The sequence below is a fragment of the Vulpes lagopus genome, chromosome 1 (assembly GCF_018345385.1).
Source record: "Vulpes lagopus strain Blue_001 chromosome 1, ASM1834538v1, whole genome shotgun sequence".
NCBI lineage: Eukaryota > Metazoa > Chordata > Mammalia > Carnivora > Canidae > Vulpes > Vulpes lagopus.
The window spans coordinates 32,880,247-32,894,149 of NC_054824.1; the positions used below are offsets into that span (position 1 = coordinate 32,880,247).

General features: G+C 33.6%; 1 non-coding gene across 1 annotated transcript; it reads left to right on the forward strand.

Moving 5' to 3' along the window:
• Window positions 1-2,986: 2,986 nt before the first annotated feature.
• Window positions 2,987-3,097, forward strand: LOC121474909. Its single transcript, XR_005983571.1, has one exon. It is a non-coding gene; the product is annotated as a U6 spliceosomal RNA (small nuclear RNA).
• The last annotated feature ends 10,806 nt before the right edge of the window (window positions 3,098-13,903 follow it).

The window sequence follows — 13,903 nt, forward strand, 5'->3', positions numbered from 1 at the left end:
AGAGATAAGTTAGTCAAATTTGGTGAGATAAATATTTTATAAGTGGAAGGATATACTTCTGCTTTCAGCCAAAATGGAATTGCATGGGCTGGATTTACCCTCCTGCCTAAAACAAATAAAAAACTGAATAAAATATATGAGTCATTGGTTTTCAAGGAAGTGGATATCAGGGAATGAGTGGCAATGATTTTATGATACAAAACAAATGAGATGAGCACCCAGACTGTTCCAGCTTATTGCCTACAGACAGACATCATCTGGCTATCAATAAAAAAATTACAAAGCATACTAAGAGGCAAAACAAACAAATACAACAACAGCAACAAAAACAAAACCATAAAGCCCCACAACTTGAAGAAACAGCAAGCATCAGAATCAGACATAACAGGTGTGTTGGAATTATCAGACCAGGAATTTTAAACAATGATGATTAATATGCTAAGGGCTCCAATAAATAAAATAGACAGAATGCAAGAACAGGTAGACAATGTGAACAGAGAGAGAGAAATTTGGATCTAAGAACCAAAACGAAAGCTACAGATTTAAAATAAATGTACGAATACCTGGGCAATGCAGTTGGTTAAGCAGCTGACTCGATTTCAGCTAAAGTCATGATCTCAGGGTCCTAAGATCAAGCCCCACATAGAGTTCCACACCTAGCAGGAGACTGCTTAACTCTCTCTCCCTCTCCCTCTGCCCCTATCACTATCACTCCACTCCCTCTCTCTCTCAAATAAGTAAAAATTTTAAAAAATATGTAACAAACAATATTTTTGATTGACTTACCTGTACATTGGATGTAGTTGAGAAGAGAATCTCTGAGTTTGATGATACATTCATAGAAATCTCTAAAACTGAAAAGCATGGAGTGCCTGGGTGACTCAGTTGGTTAAGCATCTGCCTTCTGCTCAGGTCATGATCCCAGAGTCCTGAAATTGAGCCACATATGGGGCTCCCTGCTCACTGCAGAGTGTGTTTCTCCCTCTGCCCCTCCCTTGGTCATGCTTGTGCTCTCTCTCTCTGAAATAAATAAAACAAAAAGAAAAACAAAGAGAATAAAGATTGAGAAAAACATAATAGAATATCCAAAGAATATAAGACAACTACAAAAAATATGACAATGTATAAGGGAATACCAGAAGGAGAAGAAAGAAAGAATGGAACAGAAGAGATATTTGAAACAATAATGGTTGAGAATTTTTCCCAAATTATTGTCAGACACCAATCCACAAATCCAGGAATCTCAGAGAACACCAAGAAGGATAAACCCTCAGAACCTTACACCTAACATATCATTGTCAAACTAGAGGAAATCAAAGATAAAGAAAAAAATCCTGCAAGAAGCCAGAGATATAAAACACATTATGTATAAGGGGAAAAAGATAATAATTGTATCCAACTTCTCAGAAACAATCCAATAAGAGAGTAGAGTGAAATACTTAAAAGTGCTAACAGAAAACAAATCAATTTTTGCAATTCTGTATCCTGTGAAATTATCCTTCAAAAGTGAAGGTGAAATAAAGACTTCCTCAGACAAATTGATACTGAGGTAATTTATTGTCAGTAAACTAGAGTTGCAATAAATGTTTAAAAAGTAGTTCTTTCGAGAGAAAGAAAATAATATAGGTTAGAAATTAAAATCTACATAAAGAAAAGAAGAGCACTAAAGAGGAAATAAGTGAAAATAAAATTAAAACTTTTGTTTTTCTTATTCCTAATGATCTAATAGATAATGATCAAAAATAATAATAGCAATAAGGTATTTGATTATGCATACTTATGTATATATGTTATGCATATATATGCTTATGTATGCTTATATACAAGTAAAATGTATGACAGCAATGATACAAGGGACAAGAGGGAGGAATTAAGATTATTTAATTATTATAAGGTACTCACAATACCCATGAAGTGGCACAGTGTTTTGAAAGTGGACTTGGATTAGTTGTGAATGTATATTGCAAACTCTAGGGCAACCACTGAGAAAAAATAAAAAAAAAATATATAATTGATATGCTAAGAAAGGAGAGAAAGTGGTGCCATATAAAATATTCAATTAAAACCATAGAAGGCAGAAAAAGTGGAAGAGAAAAATAGGAACAAAGGTCAAGGACAACAAATAGAAGACAGTAACAAATATGGTAGATATTAATCCAACTGTATCAATAATCATTTCAAATGTCAATGGTCTAAATGCACCAATTAAAAGATACAGATTGTCAGAGTGAATCAAGAAGCAGGAGAGAACTATAAGCAGTCTGCTAAACACACTGTAAATATAAAGACACGTATAAATTAAAAGTTAATGGATAGAGAAATATATACAGTGTGAACAGTAATTAAAAGAGAACAGGAATAGCTATATCAATTTCAAACAGAGCAGACATCAAAGCAAAGAAAGTTATCAGAGATAAAGATTGGTCATTATGTAATGACAAAAGGGTTAATTCCAGGAAGGTATAATAATCTTTAATTTGTATTCACCTAACAAGAGAGTGTCAAATTGCATGAGGCAAAATCGGTGGAACTGAGAAGAGAAATAGATGAATCCACTATCATTGTTGGAGACTTCAATACCCCTATCAAAAATGAACATACACAGCAAGCAGAAAATGAGAAAGACACAGGTGAACACCATCAACTGGATATAACTGACAGCTGTAGACTATTTCATCCAACAAAGTTTCAAAATATGTGAAGATTAAACAACACATTTCTAAACAGCAGAGAGGTAAAACAAGAAATATCAAGAGAAATATTTAAATATTTTTAACTAAATGAAAATAAAAGCACAATTTATCGAAACTTTGAGATGCAGTGAAAGCGGTGCTTGGGGGAAGTTTATAGCATTGAATGCATATATTTTTAAAAAGATAAAAGAGCTAAAATCAATAATCTAAATTTACACTGAGAAAACTAGAAAATGATAAGAAATTAAATCTAAAGTAAGCAGAAGAAAAGAAGTAATAAGAATTAGAGCAAAGTGCTCACTTCGGCAGCCTATATACTTAAAAAAATGGGAATGACACAAAGAAGATTAGCATGGTCCTTGTGCAAGGATGACACACAAATTAATGAAGTGTTCCATATTTTTTCACTATATTGTATACTTGAAACTAATATAACACTGTATGTTAACTATACTGGAATTAAAATAAAAAACATAATTAAAATTGTCATAAATTACCAAAAAAAGAAAAAGAAGAGCAGAAATCAAAACAGGAGATCAATGGAGAAAAAGCAACAAAACCAAAAGCTAGATCTTTGAAAAGATCGATGAAATTGATCAACTTCTAGCCAGGCTAACAAAGATAAATAGAAATGGGACACAAATTATTAATATAAGAAATGAAAGAGGGGACATCACTACCAGATCCTATGGACATTAAAAGGATAATAGAGGGGGCATCTGGGTGGCTCATTTGGTTAAGTGTCCAACTCTTGATATCAGCTTCAGTCATGATCTCAGGATAGTGAGATCAAGTCCTGTGTTGGACTCTACACCCAGCGGACAGTCTCTCGAGATTCTCTCTCCCTCTCTCTCTGCCCCTCCCCCTAAACACACACACTCTCTCTCTCTCTCTCTCTCTGTAAAATAAATCTTTTTTTAAAAGGATAATTAAAAAAGTATAATAGAGGAATACTATGAACAACTCTATGCCCACAAATTTGACAAATTAGGTGAAATGGACCAATTCTTCCAAAGACACAATTTTCCTAAACTTACATCAGAAGAAATACAAAATCTGAATAGGTTTGTATCTATCTGGTAAAGAAATTGAATCCATAACTAATAACTTTCCAAAACAGAAAACACCAGGCCCAGCTGGGTTCACTGGTGAACTCTACCAAATATTTAAGGAAGAATTTATAATAATTCTTTAAAATCTCTTTCAGAGAATAAAGCAGAAAGAATACCTCTTAACTCCTTTTATGAGCCCACCTATCAAAACTAGACAAAGATATTAAAAAAATAAAACTATAGGCCAATATGCCTCATAAACATAGACACAATCTTCAATAAAATATTATTTCCTATATACCACCAATGAACAAGCGGAATTTGCGATTATCACATTTATCACATTATCACATTCTTTGTTTTTTCACATTTAATTCTTACAACAGCACTGAAAGGTAGGTGCCATGACTTCCATGTTACAAATGTGGAGGATACAACTTTAAAAAGTTAAATGATTTATATGTGAGTAAGAAGCTGGAGAATAAGTAACAGTGTTAAGGTTTAAATTCTTTCTGCATCCAAAATCAATGTTAATTTTATTCCATATTGTCACAAGACAATAAGGTAAGTAAATTTCAGTTTGGAAATTCTAAAAAAAATTAGTGATTCTCTGTATCTGTTGTCAGTTATGTGGATCTTATACCTTGCTCAAGTTTGAGGGACTTGGGATAGATAAATTAGTGAAATATACACTTGAGGTTCTTGGCTGGCTTAGTCAGGAGAGCATGCAACTCTTGATCTTGGGATCATGAGTTCAAGCCTCACGTTGGGGGTAGAGATTACTTAAAATCAAACAAACTTAAAAAAAAGAAATATACACTTGCGGACACCATGGATATAGGCAACTTGGAGTTAGCCCGTCTTGATATATAAATCCTCTTCTCACAAAGATTTTAAGATCTCTTAAAGAAATACATTCTGAAAGGAGCATTTAGAATAAACTTTGCAAACAGTCCTAACAGACTGGGATTTGTGAAAAGAGGGAGATATTAGAAAATGCCATCTTTGATCAAGCTAGCATAGCATAGTCAGCATTCAGCTCTTGGAAGTAATGTCAAGAGACATAGGCATATTAGGCCCTGTAATGTTACCTGCAAAAAGTTAAAGAGGTCTTTTGAAACATCCCTTAACCTCTTAATGGATTTGAGGTAGTAACCATGCTTCAAGGAAAACATAAGGCCATGTATTAAGAACTTCTATTTTAAGTATTTTGGACCAATAATGTTACTTCCTCTGTCTTCATTTGGGAGTAGCAAATACAAGTTGGGGGTACAGTAAGATTTCATGGGTCCTAAATCTCTTCTCTTTCAAGCTTTAAGTAGTGCTCACAGGATACATTACTTAGGTAGTATTGTTGCAAAAAACTTTAATCTAATCATGAGGGAACAAGGAAATTCAAATTGAGAAACATTCTGCAAAATAATTTGACTGGACTCTTAAAAAAACGACCAATGATGAGAAAGATGAAAAAGGCTGGCTGATCATATTAAGGGAGACTAGGGAGTTATGCCAAGTAAATGCAATGTGAGCTATCTGGTTGGACTTGGATTAGAACAAGAATACAGGGAAGGAAGAAAGAAAGGAAGGGAAAAAGCAAGAAGCAACAAGCAAGGAAGGAAAGAAAGAGTAACAAGCTATAAAGGACTTTTTGGAATATTTGAGAAATTATTATTTCTCTATTATTATTATTATTTATATTAGATAATAAAATTATTGTTAAATTTCCTAACTGTAATAATATGTGGTGATGCTGTGGGGAGATCACATCTCTCTCGGAAAATACATTATGAGCATTCATAATAACAAGAACAAGGACAACTTGCTGGTCTCTGAAATTGTAGATTTTGATGAATAAGTTTGTGTTTATCCTATCCATTTTCATCCTGACTTTATTAGTTTTCAAAGTATTAATATTTTTTTGTCCATTTTCTGGCAGACAACTTTCCATATCTTTATGTAATTTTAATTACCTTTTCCTAGGTGGTTTCTTGCCTTATGGCCTTATGTTTTCCTTGAGGTATGGTGACTAGAATTAAAAAATATTTCTGATGCTGATGGACAGTACTATGGGATAATGCTTTATATTTCCAGCACTCATCCTCATGGTACTTTGCATTCATTTTTGGTACAAAAGCTTTTTCAGACAATGTTTAACAGGAAATAATGTAAAATGACTATAGATTCTTTGTCTAGCAGTTCATCTTGGGATCCTGCCATTTGAAATCATTGGCTTGGTCCTTTTTTCCCCCAGAAAAGCTTACTGACAGCTGAAAATTAGTAAAATTTAATGTGTATTTGTGTGCCCCATTGTGTTGTAAATCATGAAACTTGCCTGGCTCCAGCGTTGACTCTGGGGACATAAGCCATCAGTTTCTGTTCTTTAGAAACTTACTAAATTTTGCCCTTGCTACTGTTCAAATCCTTTTTATTAAATATTGCTTACTTATAGGTCAAATTAAATATATATATATATATATATATATATATATATATATATATATATATATACTTTATGTGTTCTGTATATACTACTCATATATCTAAATGTGGTTTGGATAGAATAGGAATAACAAAGAAGAGTGTGAATTCAAGTAACAGTATGGGCTAAGATGTTGTAAAAAGAACAGGTGCTTGAGAACAAGACTATTTTCCCTGGAATCTCAGTTCTGACCTTGGCTTCTGGCCACAGTTGGAACATGGGAACTGTCTGGGTGTCTATGACCTTCCAGGTTGGTTTTCTTTTTTTTAAGATTTTATTTACTTATTCATGAGAGACACAGAGAGAGAGAAGCAGAGACATAGGCAGAGGGAGAAGCAGGCTCCATGCAAGGAGCCCAATGTGGGACTCGATCCTGGGACTCCAGGATCATGCCCTGGGCCAAAGGCAGGCGCTCAACTGCTGAGCCACCCAGGCATCCCTTTCCAGGTTGGTTTTAAAGAGAATGCCTTATGTTTAAAATGAGTCAATAGTAGGTCTTCCTGTTTTCTTCTACTGGAAAAAGTATAAAAGTAGTAATAACTTATTATAATGTACTTAGGGCATGCATGGAAAGGGGTTTGAGCATATTAATAGCAAAAGAGTCAGGAGATTGACTGGCCAAGAGTAGGGGCTCTAGAACTAGCCTTCCTTGGTTCAATTCCTGACTCTACAATAACTAGTTTCATGATTCAGGATGAGTTGCTTCACCACTCTATGGCTCAGTTCTCTCAGCTCAGTTCTCTCATCTTTAAAGAGGGGAGAAAATAACAGTATTTTTCCTCACTGGGGCCTTGTGAGGATTAAGTGAGATAATATTTGTTAAACTCTTAGACCGGTGTCTGACACATAATAAGTACTTAACATATGTTAGCTCTTATTATAAAGTGTTATTATCTTATTCAATCCTCTTAGTAGCCTGGCGAGTTAGATAAAATTACTATTCCTATTATTTGTGGGAAACTGATCGTAAGTAAGGTGAAATAATTTGACCTAGGATACTCAGTAAAAAACAGAATTAGGAATTGATTCTTGTCGGTTATTAACTACTCAGATTTCTCCTTAATTCTCTCCAAGCTAATCTCTTATAGAGATTGTTTAAGTAGTCTGATATGGAAACTTGTCAAAAATCCTTTTGGAAATTAAATATAGTTTTTTTCTTTAAATCTCCTTAGTTATGCTTATTTCTCCCCTCAAACAACTCTGGTGAAACCAATAAACATCATCTCTTATGCAGAAGTCATGTTGACTCATCCATGCTAAATTATTCTCTTTTGGCTATTTAGCTATCCTACCCTTTCACCAATACCTTGGAAAAACTGCAAGGCTGACTGAAATTTTAAAAGGAGGGAGTAAATTTAGACAAATCATTTCACCTCCTTGTAATGAAATTTGGACTCAGTAAGCTGTAGGTTTCTTTCTAGCTCTAAAATTCTATGACCCTACGTGTGGAATCATCATGATTATGGATGTAATTTCTGAGATCCTCTTTTCCACTTGCTATTGGGGCCCCACTGAGGCACCATTCCATTGATTTGATATTCTTTTTACATGTATGTTTGTTTTTCTACTAATTCTTCAGGGCACAAGATGGAAGATGGAGACAAAAGACAACTAGGGAAAATGTACTAAAAAAGACATGTTAAGTAGCAAAGGGAATTTCAGAGGGGAAAAGAGGGATTTGATATCATTCACTTTAAGTTAGGCTTCCTTTTTTTTGGTCATTATTTTTGTATTTTGTGCCCTTCCTTTATTGATCATATCATTCTTTCATTTAATATTTCAATAATTCTGTAACAAAAGTTCCAAAAGGGTAGAGCTGATCTCAAGATTTGCAGGACATTCTGGTGTTTCTTTTAAATACAACACATATTTTGTTTCCTTCCCTTCAATGGGAAAACTGTCCATGGTTCTATGTGCCTGTGTTAGTCGTAAAATTAGGCAAACTGCGGTCATTATTAGGAACCACCTCCAGAAATGACTATAGTTTATCGAAAAAATACATTTCAAGAAAAAAAAAACCACTGAATTTATTAAACATCTGTTGTATATTCTGAATTGTTGCATATATTGGGGATATAGAAATCCAAAGTTCAGAGACTTTCCAAAACATCTTAGTAAGTCAAAAATAATATAAAACTATAATATGCCTGAAAGTTGTGCTATAAGAGACATACAGAACATGTTCTGGAAGCACAGAGGATAAACATCTGGCTATTAGGAGGAAAGGCATACAGAGTTTCTTAAAGAAGCAATAGATAACTGGGTGATGTCTTAAAAACTTCATGAGAATTGGTCTGGTTTTGAGATGAAGGTTCTAGAAAGATGGACCAGCATGTGCAAATAATGAAAGGCATATTTGGAAAACTAATTCCATATAGGAGGAATTTAGAGTGCTTGTGGTCCAGTGGGTAAAGTTGAGTGTGGAGAGGTTGAGGGAGGCAGATTACGAGGGATTCCACACGTCATATTGAGGATTGTCTAGTAGTTAATAAAGTATCATTGAAGGGTTTTGAGAAGTTGAATGATATGACCTGATTTGTTAACAGTGTGTACTTCCCATCATAAGAGAACATCTTAGAAAGGGTCCCAATGACATTGTCAGCTACTCAATTTCCAGGGCTTAATCCAGTGTTTAAACTATGGTAGATTCTCTATAAATGTCTATGGGGTACTAAATAAATGAATCAACCAATGAAAGAACTAAGCTAGTTAGAACTTGCTTCTGGACTATGTATCAAATTATTTATGGGGGCAATGAGGAGATTTACTTTAAAACATAAAACTTTAAAGCAAGAAAGGGAGTGGTTGGGAAAACAGATAAAACAGGATTGTCCAGGAGTGCCCGGGTGGCTTAGTCAGTTAAGTGTCTGACTCTTGATTTTGGTTCAGGTCATAATCTCAGGGTCATGAGATCAAACCTCGAGCCTGGCTCAGTGTTTGGTATGGACCCTGCTTAAGATCATCCCTTCTCCCTTTCCCTCTGTCCCTCCTAAAAAATGAAAATAAAAAATGAAAATAAAAATTAGGGGTGCCTGGGTGGCTCAGTCCATTAAGTGTCAGACTCTTCAGCTCAGGTGATGATCTCAGGGTCCTGGGATCAAGCTCCACATCAGGCTCCACATCAGACACTCACTGGGGAGTCAGCTTGAGGATTATCTCCCTCTCACTCTCACTCTCTCTCTCCCTCTCTTGCTCATGTACACATGCACTCTCTCTCTCAAATAAACAATCCTTTTAAAAATAAAAAAGAAATGAAATAAATAAGAATAAGATTGTTCAAATGTAAATAATCTTGAATGCTGGGAGTCTAGTGCCCAGGGGATATTTCTATTTTTTTCACTTTTTGAATGTTTGATATTTTAATATGATAAAGAAATTTTTAAAAATTGCTCCCGAGTTAAGGCAACTTGACTTTTAGACTCTAAATGTTAATGTGTTGAAGCATAAATATTTCACAGTTAGAAAGAACTAAACTTTTAAAGAATCATAATATATATTTGTAACTTAAAAAAACTAAAAGAAAAAGCTTGAATAGTATAAAAAGATTTGGAGTTTTAATGCAATTTTTGACCCTAGGTTTGCATGTTTTCAAACTAATTATGGATAGAGAACTTCTTAACTCAAACTTCTTTATAGTTTGCTATAGAACTGAAACTAATCTGTTGAAATTCATAATTGTTTTAAATATGGAAATCATATTCTTATTCCAAAACCTGTTGTGAAAGAAGTGCTTTCACATTAACCCATATTACACTCAATTGATTTCACAAAATTTTATGTTGTTAATTTTGCAATTACTAAAAATAACTTGATGGAATTTATTCCTGCTAGTATTTGTAAAATATATATACTTAGTACTAAAAACAATCAGGTTAAGACAGATAAAAACATAATCTACACATATCAGTGTATCATAAGTTCTATTTTAGGAATGTGAATTCATTATAATTTGAACAGTATGTATAGCCATTGATTCCTATCTCTTGCAGTCCATTCAATAAATTGAGGTATTGCTGTTGAATGAAGTCAGATTTTAATAATTAACAATTTCTGGAGACTGGATAGACTATCATGGAAACCTTTTCCTTCCAGATGCAGCCATTGTGGGGGGCGGGTTGTGTCTCAGCTACTCGACATTAGCTGTCTTACCTACAATCAGCCTCTGGTGAGCTGGTCATCTACATGTGCTCTATTAAAGTACACAATAATGAGGGTCAAGCTGCAAGCCAGTATTTAAATGATGGTTCTTCAGCTGATGCTGAGAGAAAGTAAGCAAGCTACAAAGAAAATACCAAAGAAGTAGGAATGGCGTTTGGAGACAAGGGACAGAAATTAAAGGTTGACTTTTGGTTGTTGGATCAACTCACAGAGTTTTGCTCAAGAAAAAGAAACACACCTTCACAGAAGTGGTACAGGTCACCACAACTTGTGATAGGATTTCTTATTTTTCTTTTTAACACTTACAAAATATGTTTCTATCAAAATATTCTCTTAATAATGAAAAGGAAAAAAAAAAAAAAGAAGCCACATGAGAAACTGGCTGATTGAAAGGAAAAATTATCCTAATAGAAGAATGCTAGGTTAATAGGCATTAGGGAAAAAGATCTTACTATTGTGCCGTGGAAATTTGCCATTGTGAGTTCATCCAGGATTCTTTTAAAAACAATTTTTTTTTAGGCATGATGTGATCTGGCACTGCAAATGAAGTAAGTTTCCCATACTAAACATCCCAAAGAGGTTAGGTTAAGCAATAGTGATCACAGAGTGGTTTGAGAATCTAAGGTCTCTTCAACTACTCTTAGATAGGAAACTTTACAAACAAGAGTCTGAAAGATGTATTAATTACCCAAAGAATAATTTCTAAAAATTCAGTAATTCTTCTTACTCAGCAAACTCTAATACCTTAAAAGGTGGCATTTATCTTGACTTTGGCAAAAATGTTGAAATAAGTTTAGTAACACAAAAATACAAGTGTACTTCACAAACAGAAAATGCATGCTGCTTAGCACCTCATTTCTTTTCATATGGAAAAGCAGAGGAAGGCTTTTTTTCCTTCTTTTTCACACCAGTTGTGTAAATTATTTCTCTAGTCTTTTGTGTAAATAACCAGGAGAGCTGAAAGTAAGAGATCTTGAAGATTTTAATGTGTGACAGTCTCTACTTTAAGAAGCAAAGAATAGATCCTCTTTAGATTCTTAGAGCTTTTAGGATATATGCACATTAATTACCTGTCTTAATTCTCCTGTTTGGGTTATCATTGGAAACTAAAGTTTCAGTGACGGAAGAGAAAGAAAAGTTTAAAGACACTGAAAAAACTGAAAATGTGGGGATATCGGGCAAGAGGGAAATCTTATACATAAACTTACCAAAAAACCCAAAACACTGAATGACAAAAATAAGCATGAAGTATAACATATGCACACGAAGTAAGGATGGCAAGACATTTAAAAAGGCAATATATTTCTTCTTTCTCATATGATATGACTTACTCAATATTCTTAAGAAAATACGTTCCCTAATGATGTTTAGTGAAATCACTTCTGGTAACTGCTGAGAGAAAATAACATACATGTGCTTATGAGGAGATTCCATTTAAAGGCCACTGTTTTTCTATAAGTCATTGTCATTTGGTAAGTTGTGATAAGCATTAAAAAAATCTGCTGTAACCATTTCATCAACACCTATATTTTTATGTGCTCAAATGTAAGCATGAAAACTATGAATGCAATAGGATTTGTAGGTGTAACCTCAAAATCAAATAACAAGCTTTTCTTAAAATTTTGAACGCACACATCTCACTTGTAAAATCTACTTGTTATCAATATTATTTTAAATCTTATAACTGTATAATGGAATGCATTCTTTGTTTGGGCTAGTTAGCTAATCACTATTTCAACAAATATAAGTATATCCATCAAAGAGAATAAAGTAACAGAAGCATAAGTTAAGGAGATCTTTGCCAAATATATAGACAGAAGAAGAAAAATAAAAGCAACTTACAAGTAAGGTGGTATACTTAGGCCTTTCTGTAGAAATTCAGAAAATGGAAACACTTTTTTTTTTTTTAATTACAAAGTCAGTTTAAATCTAAATTGGCTTCATTCTCAATTTTGAGTTGGATCTTACTATGATATACATCTTACTTTCATAGTTGAGTCTCCTGTCAGACTTGTGGGCATTTTATCAGTCAGATCTCACTGTTTATTTATTTATTTATTTATTTATTTATTTATTTTTATTATTATTATTTTTTTAGATCTCACTCTTTAAACAACCATTTTCCTTCTTAACCAACAGTGTCTCCTTTGTGTTCTTGGTTCTGAGTATTTTTATTTGGTAGAGATTCCTCTCTAATTTGTCATATAAATCTCCCCCTTTTCTTTCCATGAATAAAATAAATTTTCTTCCTTGAGGTTTTCAAAGTTTATGAATTTAGGAAGATGTAAAGGCAAGTGTCTACTTAACTCTTGTCATCAAATTCCATCTTTAAGTCACATTGATAACAATATGCTTCACTGGAGACACAACCACTAGCAACTTGCAAAGCCACTGCATCCCTTCCCCAGAGTCTACCTTCTCTTTTCTGCTGTTCTGTGCTCAGTCCAGCCCACTCTTGATCCATCAGACATCTGCATATGATAGAACATGCCTACAGACTTCTCCTTTAAGTTTCCTCCCATCTGGAACAGCTTTTTCTACTTCATCCACTGTGCTGCTCCAAATCTTGTGGGAATATGTTCTAAAATTGCTTTTCTTCTTTAATCTTTGTAATTGTACTGTTAACTCATGAATTGATGTAAAAAATATAAATAAGTCCATGAGGCTATGTAATTTTTGTGCAAACTAAGACTTACGTATAAAAAATCTAAGCTACTAGGATTATTTAATTTGGAGGGAAAAAGTTGAGTGGTGAATTACTAATAATATTCAAATAAGTTAGGAATTATATGATTGTTGGTAACCAGCTAATCTTTGTTACAGATTAAAAAGGAATTGTACTCAAACATAAGTTTTTCAGTGAGATATAAGGGAGACAACACAGAATGTTAAATAATGGGATGGCTTACTAAAGCTGGTTATCTTTATTCTTTCTGTAGCAGCCAAACAGTATATCTGCTCGTATGTTTCAAATTTGACATACATTCAGGCTCTGTGAAGGAAAAACAATGTCTGTGTGGAGAGAAAGTCAAATAGACATGGACAGGAACATACAACATTGGGGAGCAAACCTGAAGGAGGAGTGGGGGTGTATTAGACAACTCTTTTGATAGTTGTATTTTGTCATTAGAGCAGAGGAGTATTTTTTTAAAAAGGTATTTTTTTGAAGAAGAATGCTTTCTACTTTTCCATATCTACCCAGGATAAAGTTTTTGCCATAAAAAAAAATAATAATAAAAACCAGAACATCAAAATAAAAACAAGACAATATATATAGTTTTTTAAAATTGTATTTGCAGAGTTTTTTTGGAGTTATGTATTACTGCATCATCCTAGCGGAGAGAAATCAAATTTCATAAATGTAGTCAGACCTTTTCATTTATAAATATTATCCCATCTTATTCCAGGAAGAACTTAAATGGCAGCATTTGATTATTTCATTAGAATAATAGCTTATCATGATAAAGAGAAACTTTTTGTAAAGTGTCAATGTTGTTGTATGTGATGCCAAGTGAAAAGAA